This window comes from Bemisia tabaci, chromosome 7 (genome assembly GCF_918797505.1).
Source record: "Bemisia tabaci chromosome 7, PGI_BMITA_v3".
In the NCBI taxonomy this organism is placed as follows: Eukaryota; Metazoa; Arthropoda; class Insecta; order Hemiptera; family Aleyrodidae; genus Bemisia; species Bemisia tabaci.
Window position 1 is genome coordinate 28,524,876 of NC_092799.1, and position 19,831 is coordinate 28,544,706.

Below are 19,831 nucleotides of genomic sequence, written 5' to 3' on the forward strand. Positions count from 1 at the left end.
TTCTTCTTTTCTTTCCTTTTTTCTTTTTTAAGTTGTTAGAGGCCTTTAATCCATTTGAGGAATATGCAACCTTGAATGAGCATCGAGTTGAGAATAACTTCCTCTCAAACGAAAAAAATAAAGTATAAGTGATGGTTTGCAATGTTTCAATTGGATTTATACATTTTTAAACTAGAGCAAAGGGGCACTCTTGTCGAAAAAATACCCGTGCAACATTTTGAAGGTGCAATTGCAACATTTTGAAAGTGCAATTGCAACATTTTGATCAAGCCTATGATCGGTCTAGTGTGTCAATATATTGCCTGCACAACTTTTTGAAGGCTATCTATACAAGGTAAATCCGTTTCATTCGATTAAACAACAATTTTAACACTCGTCTATTTCGACAAACGTCCTAGAATAAGTTCTTCAAGAGATGGATCGAGTCACTTTCACTGTTTTTGCGGCTATCGGTCGGTAGTAACGTTTAAATTTCACAAAGGCGGATCCAGAAATTTGGCAACACCGAATTTCCTCCATTTAAACCTATGCTAAATAATCGATTCTTGACGAAGCACCTGGCCCCTCCAAGAATCGATATATTTCCGTAGGTTTAAATGGTGGAAATCCAGTGTTGCCAAATTGCTGGATCCGCCAATGAATTTCAAGAGCCTACTCCTATATTACAATCAAATTTTCGCATTATGACACATACTGTGATTCAGGGTCCTCCACGAGCGTTTAGGGACGGATATTTTCAATTAATCCTACATGAGCCAACTATCAAAACGCGATTTTGCGACTCGCATAACTGACACATGCCCTGAACTGCCGTGACAGAAGAGCACGTTCCACTTATACCATGCTTTCATTCTGCTATTAGACCACCCGTACCTCTCATTAAGTTCCTGTACACCGCGCGCGATTCTGCATCAGGTTTGAAAACGAATTCGCCGTGCGTTCGAATGAGCATCGGGTTTATTGATTCGAATAAATTCAGTTTTGAAACGCACAGAAACTCGGTTAAAAGCTACCGACTTGCATATTAAAAGCAAAACGCGGACCACCGGGAGAGAGCCGCTTCGACCAAATTCGAATCTGTGTCTTGGCGCTCGCTATTATTCTGTCGAGTGAAGGTAGAACGCCGTATGTGCATTCGAGAGTTGCCAAATTTCCCTCGACAAAAAACGCATCTTACAGGGAAGCTGTGCATAGCTTTCCTTGACATTTTGAGATATTTTATATTAAAGTGTGCACAAAATTGTCTGAAAAATTTAAATACAAATATCCAACAGTTTTCTTGGAAATTTGTATTTTATCGGAGGAAATTTGGCAACGCCTGATGGCTCATACGTTGTTCTTCCTTAGCACGGCAGTATTCTGGTCAAGCGTTGGGCCGTTGGTTGGACAGCCCGAGGTTTTATCGGCGGTTAAGAGGGCCCTCGTTCAGAGGTGGATGAAGGCCTGTCATAATTTAATGTCAACGAAGAAAACCGAGTGTCTCTAAATTTAAAGTCCAACCGCGGGAGACCTGCGGCGATCCCTCTTCTATTTAACGTCGGGCACCACTTAAGTGCTTTCGGAGTTCCTCATGCACTTTTGATGAAGATTGAGTGAAGGGCAGGTGGCTTTGACATCGATGAATACTGATCACCTGATTTGACGAGTTCTCGACCTTGTTGGATACTCTCATGTGGAAAACACTAACTTGCCATAGGAAAACACGCCGTATGAACATTCGAGGGTTGCCAACTTTCCTCCAATAAAATGATTATTCATGATACGGTCTCTCGAAATTTTCAGATAATTTAAATCTGATCGCGGATAAAATACTCTAAGAATTAGATCAAAAGTACAATCAGGAAATCAGGGCGATTTCCTCGAAAATGCGTATTTTATCAAAGGAAATGTTGCAACGATTGAAAGCTCATACAACGTTCTTCCTTAGCTCGGCAGAATAAGTGTATAGCGTATCGTAAAAGTATTTAAAGGGGTACATCCTCTGGATACTACGCGGCCAAACCCCCCCCCCCCCGAGGACACTTTCTGGGTGATATTTAAAATATTTAGGGAAAGGAACTCATCTAGAGCCTGTAATCTGTCAATAGCCGCATAAAACATGAACCTCTGCGCGCTACATTCTTACAGGAAACTACAATGAAGAATGAAACTTTACAACTTTCAGATGGAACAATTTACGTTTTCTCCTCGTGATATTAAAAAAAAAAAACCTTGGGTTACATTTTGAGATGAAAATTTAAGGGTGCTCTCTCATCAGCCTTGATGCGTTATAAGATTAAAATAGCCGACCAGGTTGGGCTAGTGGTCAGCGCGACTGACTCCTGGTCAATAGGTCCCTGGCTCAAATCCAGTGGTGACGACGAATGTTCATGTAACGGTTGAGTGGATCTGCAGAAACAGATTCCACTCGGTCTTAATCCTTGAAAATTTGAAAGCCTGGAGCATGAATGTGCGCACCAACCCCATATAGAAATTTTCTGAAAATTTTATCACATCATGGAGAAATCCTAGGACAACATTTCCAAGAGACGCCTTATTTCGACCTCTTAAAAAACACAACTTTGTCGTATATTTTAAACGTTCCTTTTCCGACTTTATAATGGTGATCATACCGTTGCCAATAACGTTTACGAAATGCAGCTGACAAGAAAACACACCAAGAAACGTGGCCTGAGCTGTGTGTAAAAAGGTGGCAAAATAGTATTGAGTCAACACTATTTACCGGGGAAAACGAGGCCAAAAAAGCTCAAAAAGTTCAATTACAGTCAAAAATTTTGAGCTCTAGTGAGTACCAGTGCAAGATCGAGACTCAAAATTGTTTACTCCAATATTGAAATGTTTTGCCATTCTTCCCCCGAAAAATAGTATACGCTCAACACTATTTTACCAATTTGTTACAAACATACACCTGTTCGGATCCACGGGCCTTGCAGTGGCGAGGCGTGAATGATCGATTATCGATAATTCCATTTAAAAATATAGTATACAATCGATTATTAAGGTGTTCGCTGCGAACACCCTGTTCATCGATCCTTCCCCATGGGTTTAATGGTAGATCAATCGATACATCGCAAAGCACGCCACGCGGTAATCAAAATTCCATTGGAAATTGTAGTGTAGAATCGATTATTAAGGTGTTAGTTGCGAACATTCTGTTCATCGATCCTTCCCCATGGGTTTAATGGTAGATCAATCAATACATCGCAAAGCACGCCACGCGACTATCGAAATTCCATTGGAAATAGTAGTGTAGAATCGATTATTAAGGTGTTAGTTGCGAACACCCTGTTTATCGATCCTTTCCCATGGGTTTAATGCTAGATCAATCAATACAACGCAAAGCACGCCACGCGAATATCAAAATGCCATTGGGATGTAGTGTAGAATCGAGTATTAAGGTGTTAGTTGCGAACACCCTGTTTATCGATCCTTTCCCATGGGTTCACTGGGAAAAAAAAACATTGGATCTAGAATCCAGACTCTTAAAAACATCGACAAGAAAAAATACTCTTGATTCAATCGGATTTTTGCTTAAATCAAGAACCAAGCCTCTTAATTTGAGCGGATTTTCTTTTGATTTAAGCTTAAATCTGATTGAATCAAGAGTATTTTTTCTTGTCAATGTTTTCAAGAGTCTGGACTCTAGATCCAATGTGTTTTTTTTCCAGTGATGGGTTTAATGGTATAGATCAATCGAAACATCGCAAAGCACGCCCCGCCACTGGGGCCTTGGAAATATTGTGCCCCCGGAGATGCGAGATAGAAAACTGTAAAAAAAGGTGAAACTGAATGAGTAATCAGGTCGCCGGCCAGAACTTGATTCGAATCCACTCCACACGCGGTGAAAGTCAATTTGATTCAACTCGCGAGATGATAGACCCCACGGATCGTGTGCCAGGGATCACGACTAGCAAAACAACGCAAAGCCTGTTACCCGCTCTTCGGGGAATGAAAGGGCCGGCGGATCCCGCTAGGCCCTTCTAAAGCCACCCGTAGAGAGCGACAAACCTTTTAAAAATATTTTAAATTGGGATTTATTTCTAATCCCCCTCGACGCGTTGCCGGATCTAAAAGGAACGAGGAGATGTGTCCTGGATAATCCCCTCGCGGAAAGGACATCTGACATTAAGATGAGGGCGGATTCCTCAGGGTGCAGTCATGCCGCTCAAATCCGATTTATCACGCGTGGAGGTGGGGTGGGCCCCGCAGCCTCCGGACCCAAATAACTGACCTTCCAGCATCATCACAATTTTCGACACGGGTATCTTCCTCGCTGAGGTAAAACGCCGTAAGAACATTCAACCGTCGCCAAATTTCTCTCAATAAAATACCAGACGCTGGGGAAAAAAACACATTGGATCTTGAGTCCAGACTCTTGAAAACATTGACAAGAAAAACTACTCTTGATTCAATCGGATTTTTGCTTGAACAAAACGAAATCCGCTTAAATTAAGAGGCTTGGTTTTTTACTGAAGCTAGATTCTGATTGAATCAAGAGTATTTTTTCTTGTAGATGTTTTTAAGAGTCTGGACTCTAGATCCAATGTGTTTTTTTCCAGTGGATAACTTGTTAAGTGTCCTTCTTTGAAATTTTAGGGGAATTTTATGCGTAATTATTCCTCTTCGGATGCCATAAAGTCTTCATTTTCAAATTCCCTGACCTTCCCTAATTTTTCTCTGACTATGTTTGCCTTACCCTGACTTCAAAATTTTCTAATTCCGTTACTGTCCCTGACTTTTGAATACAATTTTCACTTTTTTTTTTTAAAAATAAGTACGCTGATTTTTGCTAAACTTTGGACAACATTTTCTTATTTGGAGATTACACTATGGAAAAAGGCATTCAGTGGCTGGTTAAAAGATGATAGGCCTTAAAAATGACCAGAAAAGGGAAAACAGTTGGAAGATCAGTAATATGTTTTTGTAATAAGTGGATGTATCAAAACTTCCCTGAATTTTCCCACATGAATTCCCTGACAGGTCCCGATCGTCGCTAATTCCATGATTTTCCCGGTTTCCCAGACTGCCGGCAACCCTGCCTCACGTATCCGAGAATTTCAAAGAAAAAGATTCATACTTTTACCTAAAATATGAATATTTAATCGGAGGGGATTTGGCAACACGGGAATGTGTATACGTTGTTCTTCCTTGGCATTGTGGAGATACTCGGTCATTCTCAACTATTTACGCTCGCAGTTTTTTGAGGTGCCTATTCATTGGTTGTTGTCTTCTCGCACGTCTGAGCGTAAGAATGATGATACGAACCTTTTCCTCAACACAAACGGACCGGGAAAAAAACTTCTTTGATGTTGTTGGCGCGCATTCGATCTGAAGAAAGCAGCCAAGCATGTACACAACAACTGAGGTGCAAAGAGAATTTATATTCGATGAACTCAAAAACTTTCCAACATCTGCGCCAATAAATTACTCGACCAAGCTGCAGGACTAAAAAGCGGAGTCGCGGGTGTGGAATCGCACCTGTGTTTTGGAGATGAGCACAAAGACCAGAGGGTACCACATGGGTTCATAAATTTCATTCTCATACGATTTTTATTGAGTTGTCCGACCCCTCGGAGGTATCAAAAACTCATTCGTTGAGTTTCAAAGCGTGGTCGGGATGCTAAGAAAACCCAACACATCCTTCAACCAAAAAGTCAAGTAAACCCATGTTAACTCCTCGGACCGAATTTGGATCGACTGATTCTATCAAAGAGTTTTAAATGTGGCCCATGAACGCCTGCAAAATTTGCCTCGATAGCTATACGATCACAAAATTGCGTACTTACGCGCATGCACCTGAAGGGACTTATTTTAGCCATTGGCCTGTCCTTGTCTCTGATCTAGGGAATTTTGGAGCTTAATGTTATTTTACACCCAATGAGAAACGTGCTTCGCCACTTCGATCTTTATAGTCACAAATTATTAAAAAATGTAAAATTTATCAATAAATTAATATTATGGAAAGTAATACTGCGTCAATTCCGTGATTTATTTTCTCCGTGCGAAGACAATTCTAGGCAAAATTCAAGGAATGATGTTTTCCTAAAAAAAGTAACAGACGGGCGGAGATTTTAAAACGATGCAAACGAGGTCAGGCCCTTTTGACGATGAAAATTGAAAATACTTCGCGATTCTCAGTAAAAGCTTTCTGCAAGCACGTAAAAATAAAAATGGTAGAACATACTTAAATACTCTGACAAACTCCTGGTCATTTCCAATTCAAATTCATACCAAAAAAGTAAAAGCGCACACACAGTGTTTCCAAATGGTCTCCCATCTGAGATAGTATTACTCACCTGAAACAAAAAATTAAAACAGACAATATAGTAGAATTAATATTAGATTGCAAGGAAAACTGGTATTTAATAGAAAAAATGATTAGTATAGTATAAGAAAGCCCAAACAGTTACAACTAACTAAACGCCCTCCCCCATCGAAGTAATGCCAATTGGCGGTTCCGGTGTGTCAACACTTGTTTGACAACGAGTAGTTTTAAGTCAATCTTCTTTTTTGTAAATCTACCTGTAAATTACAGGACATAAAACAACTCGTTCATTAAAAAAATGAAACTAAGTTAGTATAACTACTCATATACGCTCATCGTTGCTTCACTTTGGTGATCGGGTAAGAATCTTTGCTTCCAATGTGGAAGGAGAAAGGGGGAGGAAGAAGAACAAAGTAGAGACGAGAAGGAAAAGAAAAGAAGGAAGAGAAGAAATGAGAAAGAATTCGAAAAGTAGTATCATGGTGAAAAGGCACGGTTACGGTTACTCGAAAATTACATTTATAAATAAACTGTTTTTACCAAACGGGAAAATAAGTATTTCACTGACGCCAGTTCGCCTTCAATATTTAGATAGGCAATACGGGCTCCCGCGTGGTCGAATAGTTGTATCATGCGCCTTGGAATTGCCAGACGGTCTCTGGCGGCGAATTTGCTGTAGACGCAGGATAACTTTTGTCACTTTCGCGTCAACTTATTCAAGTTTTTAAAGTCATGGTTTTATGTCGAGTGAAGGATGAATTCAAACTTAGGATTAAGCACTTGGGGACATTATCGTGAAACGGTACACACACTAAAATAATTGCTTTCCTTTTCTCGGAATAGGTCATTTTGACGCCAGTCAGTTCGCCTTCAATTTTTAGATAGGCAATACGGGCTCCCACGTGGTCGAATAGTGGTATCACGCGCCTTAGAATTGCCAGACGGTGTATGGCGGCGAATTTGTTGTAGACGCACGATAACTTTTGTTTCTTTCGCGTCAACTTATTCAAGTTTTTAAAGTTATGGTTTTATGTCAAGTGAAGGCTGAATTCAAACTTAGGATTAAGCACTAGGAGACATTATCGTGAAATGGTACACACACTAAAATAATTGCTTTCCTTTTCTCAGAATAGGTCATTTTGACGCCAGTCAGTTCGCCTTCAATTTTTAGATAGGCAATACGGGCTCCCACGTGGTCGAATAGTGGTATCACGCGCCTTAGAATTGCCAGACGGTGTATGGCGGCGAATTTGTTGTAGACGCACGATAACTTTTGTTTCTTTCGCGTCAACTTATTCAAGTTTTTAAAGTCATTATTTTACGTCGATTGAAGGCTGAATTCAAACTTGGGTCTAACAATAAGCACATTTAACGTTTACCGATCAAGGATCAGTAGCCTAAGTGCTCAACTGCTCAGTATTTATTTCTCGTCCGAAAATAAGGAAACCAGGAGATGAGAAGAAAGGGAACATCACCGTGTGAACGATTTACGTAACATTTTCATGGAGAAACAAGTGTCTTTATAATCTTTCAGCACTACCGATTTTTGAATGTGCATATATGTGGAGACTTAAACGCATGGGTAGAAAAGTTAACAAGTGCATAAAAGCACATTCGCCGATAGTTAGCGGGTAAAATCTAAATAAAACTTGCATGTGGGTGTGTTCTCCTACTGAAGTTTCCCCGAAAAGTAAATTTTAGCGAAAAGCTCCCGGTAGCTTATGTGGGAAAGTCCCAGTAAGATTCCAATTCATGACGGATCAAACATAGAATAGGTAATAGATAACAAGGTAAGCTATAGCGCGATGGTTGACGTCATCCACCATGTTTACAAGCGATGACGCCTCTGTTCTGCCGTGCTAAGGAAGAACGCCGTAAGGACGTTCGTGAGTTGCCAAATTTCCTTCAATAAAATGTTTATTTTTGAGGAAAGTTATGATTATTTTTCCTTTACATTTTTAGAATCTTTGGGTGAAGTTGCGAACAAAATTATCTGAAAAATTGGGAGGAAAATATTCATAAATTTACCAGGAAATTCGTGTTTCATCAATTGAAATTTGGCAACGCCTGAAGGTTCATACGGCGTTTTTCCTAAGCACGGCAGCGTTAACCTACGCAGGAGGCTCATTTTTACCCTGTTCATGGATGCCATTGAGGACTAAAGTAGAGAACAGTTATAGCAACTGCTGGAAACGCCGTTCCAGGGCATTCCACACCCACAGTCAAATTACGCTACCTGGTGTGCAATTTGCTCAGTGACTCGGTCGCATTCTCATGTGAAATATGACAGCAAATAAGTAGCGGTTCGACATAGATAGAGTGCGCGGTGAAATGAGCTTCCCGAAAGAGCGGATCCACTCTGACTCTCTGTTTGGTTGTGCGCGGTTTTTGGCTCGGAACTTGGTGTGCTATTGTATTAGTTTCCATGCTTAGTAAAAACGCCGTATAAACGTTCAAATGTTGCCAAATTTCTTCTTAGAAAATACTTATTTTTGAAGAAAGTTCTGGATATTTTTCCTTGAGATTTTCAGACTTTTTAGGTCAAATTACGAGCGAAATTCTGCAAAAATCGGAGAAGAAATATTCACAAATTTTCCTGAAAATCCGTGCGACTTGTCGAAAGAAATTTTGCAACGTCTGATAGCTCATACGGCGTTCTTACTTAGCGCGGCAGAGGTGGGTGCCGCTGTGGCCACGTACATCGGTGCGATTGCATTGAACGGGAGGTCACGACAGAATCCATTCCAAAGGTGAGACGAAGTCGGCTTTCTATACTGCCGCGCTAAGGAAAAACGCCGCATGAGCCTTCAGGCGTTGCCAAATTTCCTTTGACAAAACATGAATTTGCTAGTAAACTTATGAATATTTTCCTTCAATTTTTTAGATAATTTTGTTCGTAATTTCACCCATGTTCCTGAAAATTTCAAGGAAAAATATTCATAACTTTTCTCAAAAATGAGCGTTTTATCGAAGAAAATCTGGCAACTCTTGGATGTTCATACGGCGTTCTTCCTGAGCACGGTGGTATACACATGCTTGTTTACTCATAATTTTCGACGTGCTTTCTTGGGCTTTCGTGCTTCATGGGAAGGAGCTCAGTGCCAACGCTTCGAACGCGATTCAATGAGCCGGTAAACTCACTCCGAACAAAACACGGTAGGCCGGGACCGCTAGGATTGCGAATGTGTGATCACTGATACAGGGAAATCAATTGGAAACTGTGGAGTTGGGTCCATTTATCCATTATTGGATGCGAGTTCAGCACGGCGAGATCTTTCTGTTGCCAAGTTCCATTCCCACGTCGAAGTGCGCAAGTTCTGACGTTGGTGCGTTGAGGTAAAAAGTTTCGACCAAAATCCACCGCAAGGCCTGAAATTCATCTCTTAGGCGTGAGAATGTGAAGTTTTAAGTTCCTATTCTCGGGATGGGACGTGTTTCTGTCAAACGGAACTATGTGCATTAAGACATGAGCCCTGAGACCTATGAGAATATATGCATAGCAGCTCTCACGTTATAATGCACATAGTTCCGTTTGGTAAAAATACGTCCAACTGGCTCACGAAGACACCGCAATCTTAGCTGGCTATCACTTTCTGTTCTCTTTTCACATGTACCTTTTCTACGGTGGCAAGGCAACGTTCAGGGCCCGGGAGGCTCTAAAGAGACCCCACATGATTCGCCGGATTAAACGTCCACCCACAGAAGGACCTGAGTGATTCAATCACAGAGCCTCCTATCCAATCTGCCCATCTGTAGAATGTCGAGGAATCAAAGTCACTGTGAAAGAGATGGACGTGGATGCCGCTCGGCTGCGGCCGTTTCAGAGAACGCCGCTGCTCTGACCAGAACTCTGCCGTGCTAAGTAAGAACGCCGTATGAGCACTCGAGAGTTCCCAAATCTCCCTTGATAAAACATGTATTTTTGACAACATTCATGCATATTTTTCCTTGAAATTTTCAGATATTTCAGATTTAATCGCGTACAAAATTGTCTGAAATTTTTGGAAAATACTCTTCACAATTTTCCCAGTAGATTCGGTTTCTATCGAAGGAAATTCGGCAACGTCTGAGGCTCATACGGTGTTCTTCCTTAGCACGGCAGAACTTCTCTCGATCGGAAAGTGACTTAAAAGGTGACGTGAAACAAAGCATTTTCAGGTTTCGTGATTTTATTCAATATCGATTTTACCAATTCTGAAAATTGCATAGGTGGACGCTCTCAGAGACAAGAGATCCTCCACTGGCCTCTTGGCGACGGGTGGAAGCTTTTACTTTCGGGGACTCAACAATTCCTTACGGAAAATTATAAAGGAGCAACAGTTATCACTCTTATTTCGGCAGTTGACCTACCTACATGGTGAATGATGAGCTTCGGGTGAGGTCATGAGCCGGACAAGTTCCCCAAACTTCGGCTTGTTTGCAAAACGAAACTACCAACACGTTCTTAACCATCAACCATGTAGGTAGGTCAACAATAGAATGATGAAGTCCCGAAAGTAAAAGCTTCCAAACATGGCCGAGATACTAGTGGAGGGTCTCTTGTCTCTGCTCCTCCCCTGTAGATACTCAAGCTCAAAAATATGCCAATATGTGAGCTTAAACTGTTAACTGTTAATTTTGACTCTAATTTTAATTTTTAGAACATCTTGGCCCTGTTTTCCCCGCGAAATGGTGTGGACCCAGCACCATTTCTCCACCTTGTTAAACTGTTAAATTTGCATTGTTGTATCGCCAACGCCAGCTTTGAACTTAGCCGAGAATCATAACGGAGATTCTTCCTCGGAGTTCACTGGAAAAAAAAACACATTGGCTCTAGAGTCCAGACTCTTAAAAACATTGACAAGAAAAAGTACTCTTGATTCAATCAGATTTGAGCTTAAATCAAAAGGAAATCTGCTCAAATTAAGAGGCTTGGTTCTTGATTTAAGCAAAAATCCGATTGAATCAAGAGCATTTTTTCTTGTCGATGTTTTTAAGAGTCTGGACTCTAGATCCAATGTGTTTTTTTTTTCCAGTGTTCCCAAATAAAGGCGACTTTTCGGTAAACTCTTTGTGACCGTGGCACGGAGTCCCGACCTGTTTCCGCATTTCTCGGGCCTCATTTCGACCGTGTGAAGCCGGCCGAGGGCACACCGCTGCGTCGGGAACGGGGACTCCGCAGCCGCACCGTTGCCAGGTCGTGCTCGAGTATCGGCACTTTTCCCCATTCAACTCAATATAATAAGTCCTCGTTACGCTGCATCATTAGGCAACCTTGCCGCAGTTCCAGCCGAAGACGCAGGGGGCTCGCGGAGAGACGCCACGAGAAAGAACCGGATCGCGGTTGCCGGATCGCACCGAGGGCCGCGATCCTCGCGGCGGAAAATCCGGGTACCTGAGTGCGACGCGGCAACCTCCCAGGAGATGCCGCGAGACCGCATTCTTGGGATTCTTCACCGAAACACGATTTTAAACGCGCGGCCCCGGCCGATAGCCGCGCGGGGAGAGATCTCACCCGCGCCGCGCCGCGCCGCGCCGGGACCCAGGCCCAATCATACCCGAACCCTTCCCCTCCCCCCGGGGGGTGGCTGGGGGAAGGGGGGTTCGTCTCACCGCCCCCGCGCTCCGGAGGAAAGTGCCCTGGCGCTGATACCGATCTGAGTCCACGGCGGGATCCTCCGGGAGACTACGTCTGTGCCGGTATTGCCCCGCTGCGAGGGAAAAACACCGTATGGACATTCAAATGGCGCCTAATTTCCCCCCAAAATTCCCACGTAAGAGAAAAGGTACGCATTGCCCTGCTGGGAAGGAAAAACACCGTATGGACATTCAAATGGCGCCTAATTTCCCCCGAAATTTCCACGTTAAAGAAAAGGTACGCATTGCCCTGCTGGGAAGGAAAAACACCGTATGGACATTCAAATGACGCCTAAGTTCCCCCGAAATTTCCACGTTAAAGAAAAGGTATGCGTGTTTTCCTTTAGATTTTCGGATTTTTATTCGATCGATTGGTAAAATTCTCTGAAAAATAAGAGACATTTTAGTCATAATTTTCCCCGGAAAACTCGTGTTTTATCAAAGGAAATTTGGCAACATTCGATGGTTCTAAATAAAAACAATCTAAAAAATTTTAGTCCCTGTAATGACCTTAATTTTTTTAAGCGTTAGTTCCAAAATTTGAGAGGCTTGGTGACGCAGTCGGGGTGTCCTTTTCTCCTCTCTATCGCAAGCTAATGTGCTTGTTATTTCAATCATGAAGACGGAAAACTCCCGTGTGGTCTAATCAGGTTTATAGCTTTTACTGTCAATCGGAGTATAGGGCCGAACCCCCTACGTGGAGGCCTTCTCACTCGATCCAATTTACTGCTCTCGCAGGACACCAACTACCTATTTGCCCTGTATGTGACGTCATTTAGAGTTGAAAATGTCGCAACTACTTTCACCTGCACCGAACAGTGTCTTCCACCTCGCACATTAGTAGTTTTTGAAAAATTTAGTGCCTCAGCCGCAAATTTTACGGATAGAATGGTACAAATCAAACATAGAAAATAGGGTTTTCTGAAAAAATCAAATGATGTGAAACCTTTCTCAAAGACAAGTCAAACAGTTTTCTTTTGTCAGAAATATGACAAAATCCCTTTAAGGGAAATCTATCCTCCTTCATCTTATTTTTCCAGGACAAGACCGCGGTATCAGGTTTATTGTTAGCTGCGGGAACTTTACGTATCCTTAAGATATTTCAGGAGTCTTATCAAAATTAATTGAAAATGAACTGTGGATGTATACAGGGAGTACGGTTACCTGATAGAACGATTGAGATAAATTAGATTTTGATTGAAAAATTAGCAGATTTTTTAAAGATGGGTGTAAAAATATTATGCGCACGTGAAAAAGGAAAGGCATCAATAGAAAATTCTCAGTAATTGTTTCACTGAAATCTAATTCTCACTTCGAGAAATACCATTGAAAATCGGCCTCCATATAAAAGAGCACGCATTTTCCTTGAATACCTTCCATTCACACAAATCTTTTATTTTCTCTCATCCTCACATTTATATATCCTACTCGGCGACTACGCACTACCATGAAGAATAGTTAACATCGCACAAACATAGGCGAATATTCTGTGATTGGTCGATAATCCTGGGAAAATAATCCCTCAGTAAAACAATTAGTTCAAATAGTTTTGATCAGCCTCATTCTGCCACTAGAGAAGAGTCTGAGAGATAATTTCATCCAAAAATATGCGGAAACACATAGACTTCTACGCACCATGTTGCCGGTTGCCGTTAGTTAGTCAATTACCTACTCCTACGTCCATTGCAACCACCCGCTTCCATCAATTAGGATCCCTACATACCCTTTTTGTCTTCTTCATCTATTGCTTTGTCTATCGATTTCAATAATCAGCCCGCAGGACGACAACTTGAAGACAGTAACGTCACTTTGTCCGCTCTCCGGATATAGGGTAGCAATCCGTCCGTATTTTGAGGTTATGTTGTGCGGTTCTCATCCCGACAGCGCTATACCCATCTACGCGTCATCCAAGTGAGTGATAAGTGAGCAAACAACGTGCCAGGGAACTTATGAGCGTTCAGATGTGAAAGAAAAGAGAATCAGATTTAAGAAAAAAACGAGGTTGAAAGGCAGGGCTGGAGGTAAGTAAACTGGGGCCGGTACTCACTGTGAGAAAAGGATGCTGGACGGCGTCCGAGATGGTCGAGGCACGATGCGATGCGATGCGAGCGAACTGAGAAGAAAAGACGGAAACGCGGAACGAAAGAGTGAAAGATTCTTATAAAATACCATTAATCAGCAATTAACGGGGGGACGCACCGGGGGACCGGGGGGGCCGTTGTCGCGCCGAGTCGCGGGACTGCCTCGCGGATGGTAATTATTGATGGATGCGACTTCGGCGACAGATTATATTGTTGTCCTGCATGGCCATCATGCATCAGTCCGGACACGTCACAGGCTCACGGAGCATGGGCCTGGAAACCTAAGCCGTTTTCCCCGCCCTCCCAACCCCCATCCCCCCCACCGCGGGCTGGTGAATCCTTTCTTTAGCCTCGCTTATTTTGACGCGCTCGACGCAAGTGATTGCGCTGTTGTCATGCTAAATCTGCGAAAATCAGGGATTCGCATGCCGGTGGGATATCAGTGGTATTGAAGGAGAAAGATACCAACGAAAGTTTTTTTACAAGAGAAAAAAAAACGTAGAGGACGCCAAATCGTAAGGCAGGAAATGAGGAGTTGCGATCTGCCGGAAGAGCTCGGATTTATTAGAACAAAATTACAAACGAGAAAAGGCGACAAAATCTCATTTCCTGAGAGTATAGTAATTTCTAATTTTGTCGTCTCTTGGTGATACAAGAGACAGCACCCTCAATAAGTCGAGTTACGAGAGAAACCACACACGCAATTTGGCCTGGAACGGCGCGACTTAAAGAGAAATGATAACGAGGACTTGAGATGAAAAGGAGAAGCCCTCGGCGCGGCGATCGGCATGTAACACATATTAGCGCCTACAAGACTGCACGAATACTCCACGCATTGCATCAAACACAGTGCGGTCAATGCGGTCAGCGTGAAATGGATAGCGCCTACAAGACTGCGAGAATACTTCCCGCATTGCGTCCAACACGGTGCGGTCTGGCGCGGCGGCGGAAGTTAAAATCATTAAACCACATTTATGTTTATTCTTTCATAATTTTTTCGTTCATTTCATATGAATGGAAGGCCTTGTCCACACAGAGATAGGTTTAAGGAACTTAACTTTCGCGCAAAGTTTCGTGAACTTTTGCTAGTAGTGTTGACAGGGCTTTTCCAAAAAATGTGTTCAACACGAGTAAATGCGTTTTACGCACCCCTCGCCCGCTGGCACGTTCATTTGATGGTTTTTATTGAGTTTCAAAACGAATGAGAAGGGGGCGGCAACATATAGGCGGCCCATGGGTGGCAAGTAAGTGAATCCGGCCCTGATTGTGTGGCGTGAAACACTGACGAAACCAAGGTGAAAAAAAAAACACGGTATAGACTAGGTACCGCGGTACATACGCGGATAAGGGGGAGGGGGAGCTTTCCCCAGAGAATTTCGGAAATCCGAAAGCACCTAAAATTAAATTTGAGTTAATTCCGCTATGAATAACTACCACATATATCTACTTCCCTCCGTTATTTTCTCCTTTCTTTCCCTCTTCCTTTTTCTTCGTCCTTTTTTTTGAGCGAACTAGGGGGGACGTACGCCCCTACGCCTCCCCCTCCCTAGTCCGCCAATGCGGCGGTGGATGATTTCATAATCCATGTTTCAGGATCGTTGAAACCTCCGTTTGGACTTAGAAACTCCACGAATCTTATTACTAGATTGCTAATATTTGAGTTAAACCATCAAAACACAATTTTCTGACTAACGCAACTAACCCAAGTCAAAATAAGGGCAAGAGATCCCTTGTCACAGAAGGTAGTGTCTGTCAAGTGCACAACGAAGCAATATTCGCCTTCATTTGAGCGAGTAGGCAAAAACAGATCAGAGGCGTTAAAATAGTTGTATATCCTTAGAAATTGACCTGTCTCCCTAGTTTCAGAATCCCTGTACCCATTACTTTTGTACTCAACTTGCATAAAAAGTAAAGGGACCTTCCCTCTGGCTGTTATATGCCCCAGTCCATGGACGTACTCTACCCATGGAGGTACCACATATTAAAAGGTAAACGCGAGGACCTGGCGTGATCTCTATTTGGCTACCCATGGCGGTACTACATATTGAAAAGTCAGTGCTCCCATTTCCTGACAGGAATGGCACCAGTGCCAGTCGAACTACAAATTTAAAAGAAAACACACAATAGTTGAAGAAAAGTTACTGCAGTGCAAGTACTAAATTCCTTGTCTAATGGTGCATCTCCAACTCATCAACTTCCAGTGACAGTGAAGCCTTATTTCCCGCCTCCAAACTGAGGTGAGGGCGGAAAAATTCAACTATATATATTGGTTAATATGGCTATCGGCTATAACGATCAAATTAAGCCGGTCCCCGCAAGATCGTTATATACGATATCCACTGTAGTTCCAAACTCCGGAACTTTTGAGATTTTCCGGAATTTTTTCCGGAACTTTTAATATTCCCGAAATCTTCCGGATCTTTTGCATTTTCCGGAACTTTTGAAAAAATTTAAATGGCATACCGGAACTTTTGACGATCATGGAGTGGGAGAAATCGGGACAAAAAAGCTCCGAATCCCGGAACTTTTGACGGACATAGATTGGACGCCCTGTAAAATGTAAACGCGAGGACCCGGCGTGAACTCTATTTGGCAGCGCGGTGCGTTAACCCCTCTAACGCCAACGCCACGCTCGTCGAGTCGGCCGCGCATGAAACCCGAGAGCCATGAAAAAATGCCCGGTAGCCGGGCGAGCCGCTGCAGTCAGATTGCAAGCTGACTCCGCATATTTTAACCCGTAATCATAGACGACCAGTCGACGGCTATTGTGAAAAAAGAGGGAAGAAGAAAGAAAGAAAAAAAAGGAGAGGGAAAGGGGTGGAAAGCGCGGCGACGGACGCATCGGCGGTCAATACCGTTAACAAGTGAATAATACGTGCGTGCGTGTACAACACGGAGAGGCGCGTACATGCCCGGCGTACAAAGCGCCGGAGCACGCGCTATAAATCATCGAGGATGCCTTGCTCGCTCTATTTTTAATCGTTTGCCCACCGGAATAACCTGACCTGACCTGAGTCAACCTGGGCCGACCGCCGACCGGAACCGGGCTCCTCAGGTTCGCCTCTTCTCTTCCCGAGAGCACTCAATCACCGGCCGAGACGGGCTGCGCGACGACCCAACGCAGGACTTGACGGCTTCGCGTCTTCCTCCCGTGCCTTTTCCAGAAATCTCCAGTTTCTGCCACGTCCCGGGTGGGGGTTTTGACAGGATCCATTTGAGAACTATACTGCCGTGCTAAGGAAGAACACCATATGATCAATCAAGAGTTGCCAAATTTCCCTTGATAAAACATATATTTTTGACGACATTTGGGCACATTTTCCTTTGAAATTTTCAGATATTTTAGATTAAATTGCGTACAAAATGGTCTGAAAATTTTGGAAAATAATTTTCAGAATTTTCCCAATAATTTCGGATTTTATCGGAGGAAATTTGGCAACGTCTGAAAGCTCATACGGCGTTTTTCTTAGCACGGGAGTATACTGTCGTGATAAGAAAGGACGTGGACGTCGTATGAGCATTCGGGCGTTGCCGAATTACCGTTGGTACCTAAATCGCGAATTTTCCGGAAAATTTGTAAATATTTTTCCTCCAATTTTTCGGCTGATTTTGTTGACAATTTTCCCTAAAGTTCGTGTGAATTTCTCGGTAAAATATTCAGAACTTCCCTAAAAAATAGACATTTTGTCGAAGGAAATTTGGCGACTTTCGAATATTCATGCGGCGTTCTTTCGTAGCACGATAAATTTTAGAGGTGTACTTCCGTGGTAAGAAAGAACGCTGTATATGCCTTCAAACGTTGTCAAGTGTCATTCGATAAAAACCGAATTAACAGGAAAAATTGTGAATATTTTTTTCCAAAAATTTCAGACAATTTTGTACGCAATCTAATCTAAAATATATGAAAATTTCAAGGCAAAACACGCATGAATGTCATCAAAAATACATGTTTTATCTAGGGAAATTTGGCAACTCTCGAATGTTCATGCGGTGTTCTTCCTTAGCACGGCAGTGTAGCATAGAGTACATAGAATCGTAATGTAAATGGGAGAGCTGGCGCCATGTTCTGCTCGACGAATTCCGAGCCCGGTGTGCGCCGAGTTCGGGTCGCTTTTTCGATACATTTTCGATCCAAAATGGCGGTGTGGAATACGTGGTAATTCCTATCTCCGTTGTTGTTGTTGTTGTCATCGGATGGCCGGGTACCCGTGTATCGCAAACAATCGATCATGTATCGAAAAAGTGACCCGGCAGGAGTCTCGGAATCCGGGACATGGAAAATGCTTAAAAGTGGCGCCAGCTCTCCCAATTACATTACGACTCTATGTACTCTATGCAGTGTAGTTGTGTATGTTTCGCTGTCTTTTGGTGATCCCCAGAAATCGAGGAGTGGCAATTCAAAACCTAGTAGTAGTGAACTTAGTTGGGTTCGGATCAGATGGGCAACTAAACTAACCACGTGAAAAGGCGCAGAGTATCACAAAACAATGAAGGCAATCATCAGAGATATTGCTACCGAGTTCTTCATCGATGAGTCCTTCACTATGCTGTAACGAGACGTTGCAATTTGCCGAGGCAACACACAAATCGTACAACTTTTGAGTGTAATTGAAAGAAAATTGAGAAGTTGTTCTCTCGGTTTCCGATTGGCTTGGATCATATCCAAAAATTAATAAAACTCAATGTCAAGATCCAATCCGATGATATAATATGCCGTTATGGATCAATTTCTTGACTGTATGAGGATGGAATCGAGAGATTTTCCTGCCCGCTCATCCAGGACCATCCTCTGCTCGTATTGGAAAATATCGCCGGATGAACATTCGGACGCTGCCAAATATCCACCGGTAACTGTGGCGTGGCGTGTATTATCGACAATCGATCATTCGATTATCGATATTTCTCCATTTGAAACTGGTAAAGAATCGATTATTGAGGTGTTCGCTGAGAACACCTTGATAATCGATCCATTTCCATAGATTTAAATGGCAGATCAATCGATATATCGTAAAGCACGCCACGCCACTGACCGGTAACTTGGGGCAGTTCTGCCGTGCTGAGGAAGAACGCCGTAAGCGCCTTCTGATGTTACCATGTTTCCTCCCGGAAAAGTAAAGTTTACTGGAGAAATTGTGAGTATTTTTTCAAGTGTATCAGTCGATTTTGTTCGCGGTTCAATTTAGGATATCTAAAAATTTCAAGGACAACTAAAAAACTTTCCTCGCAAATACATGTTTAATTCGAGGAAATTTGGTGATTCTTGAATGCTCATACGGCATACTCCCTTTGCACGGCAGAGCAATTGTCGCGTTTCTGACGTAAGGGCGTATCCAGTTTCCGCATGCGTCCCAGAAAGCATGAATTCGTACATTGGAAAAAAAAAAAAAAAAAAAACACATTGGATCTTACGTCCAGACTCTTGAAAACATTGACAAGAAAAAGTACTCTTGATTCAATCGGATTTTTGCTTGAATCAAAACGAAATCCGCTTAAATTAAGAGGCTTGGTTCTTGATTTAAGCTAGATTCTGATTGAATCAAGAGTACTTTTCCTTGTCGATGCTTTTAAGAGTCTGGACTCTAGATCCAACGTGTTTTTTTTCCAGTATAAGTGAAACAGAGCTCACGTGAAAATTGAGCCCAGACGTCCTTACGCCCGGACGTCAGAAAGGCAACGTAATGAATATTTTTTATTCGAATTTTTAAATACTTCAGATGCGATTGGGACCTTTGAGAATTAAATATTCTTAAATTTCCCGTAAAATTTGTGTTTCATCCCAGGATATTTGGTGACGTCTACGGGCTCACACGACGTTCCTCAGTCGGTCTAATGCTTGATTGGATCCTCGACGAATCGCCTCTCCGGCCTG

The 19,831-nt window shown here is 42.6% G+C and overlaps 1 protein-coding gene across 3 annotated transcripts in view; it reads right to left on the reverse strand.

The window, feature by feature from the left end:
- Window positions 1-19,831, reverse strand: part of LOC109043377 (EGFR adapter protein) — a 60,812-nt gene that overhangs the window by 19,388 nt on the left and 21,593 nt on the right. Inside the window, exon 1 of one of the 3 annotated variants that reach the window (XM_072302166.1) lies at window positions 13,929-14,088. The exons of 1 other annotated variant lie outside the window; for it this stretch is intronic. The gene's annotated coding sequence lies outside the window, so the exon portion shown is untranslated. Of the gene's footprint in view, window positions 1-6,184; window positions 6,275-13,928; window positions 14,089-19,831 lie in introns of those variants that run through there. One more of the 3 variants, XM_072302167.1, reaches the window with a different exon arrangement.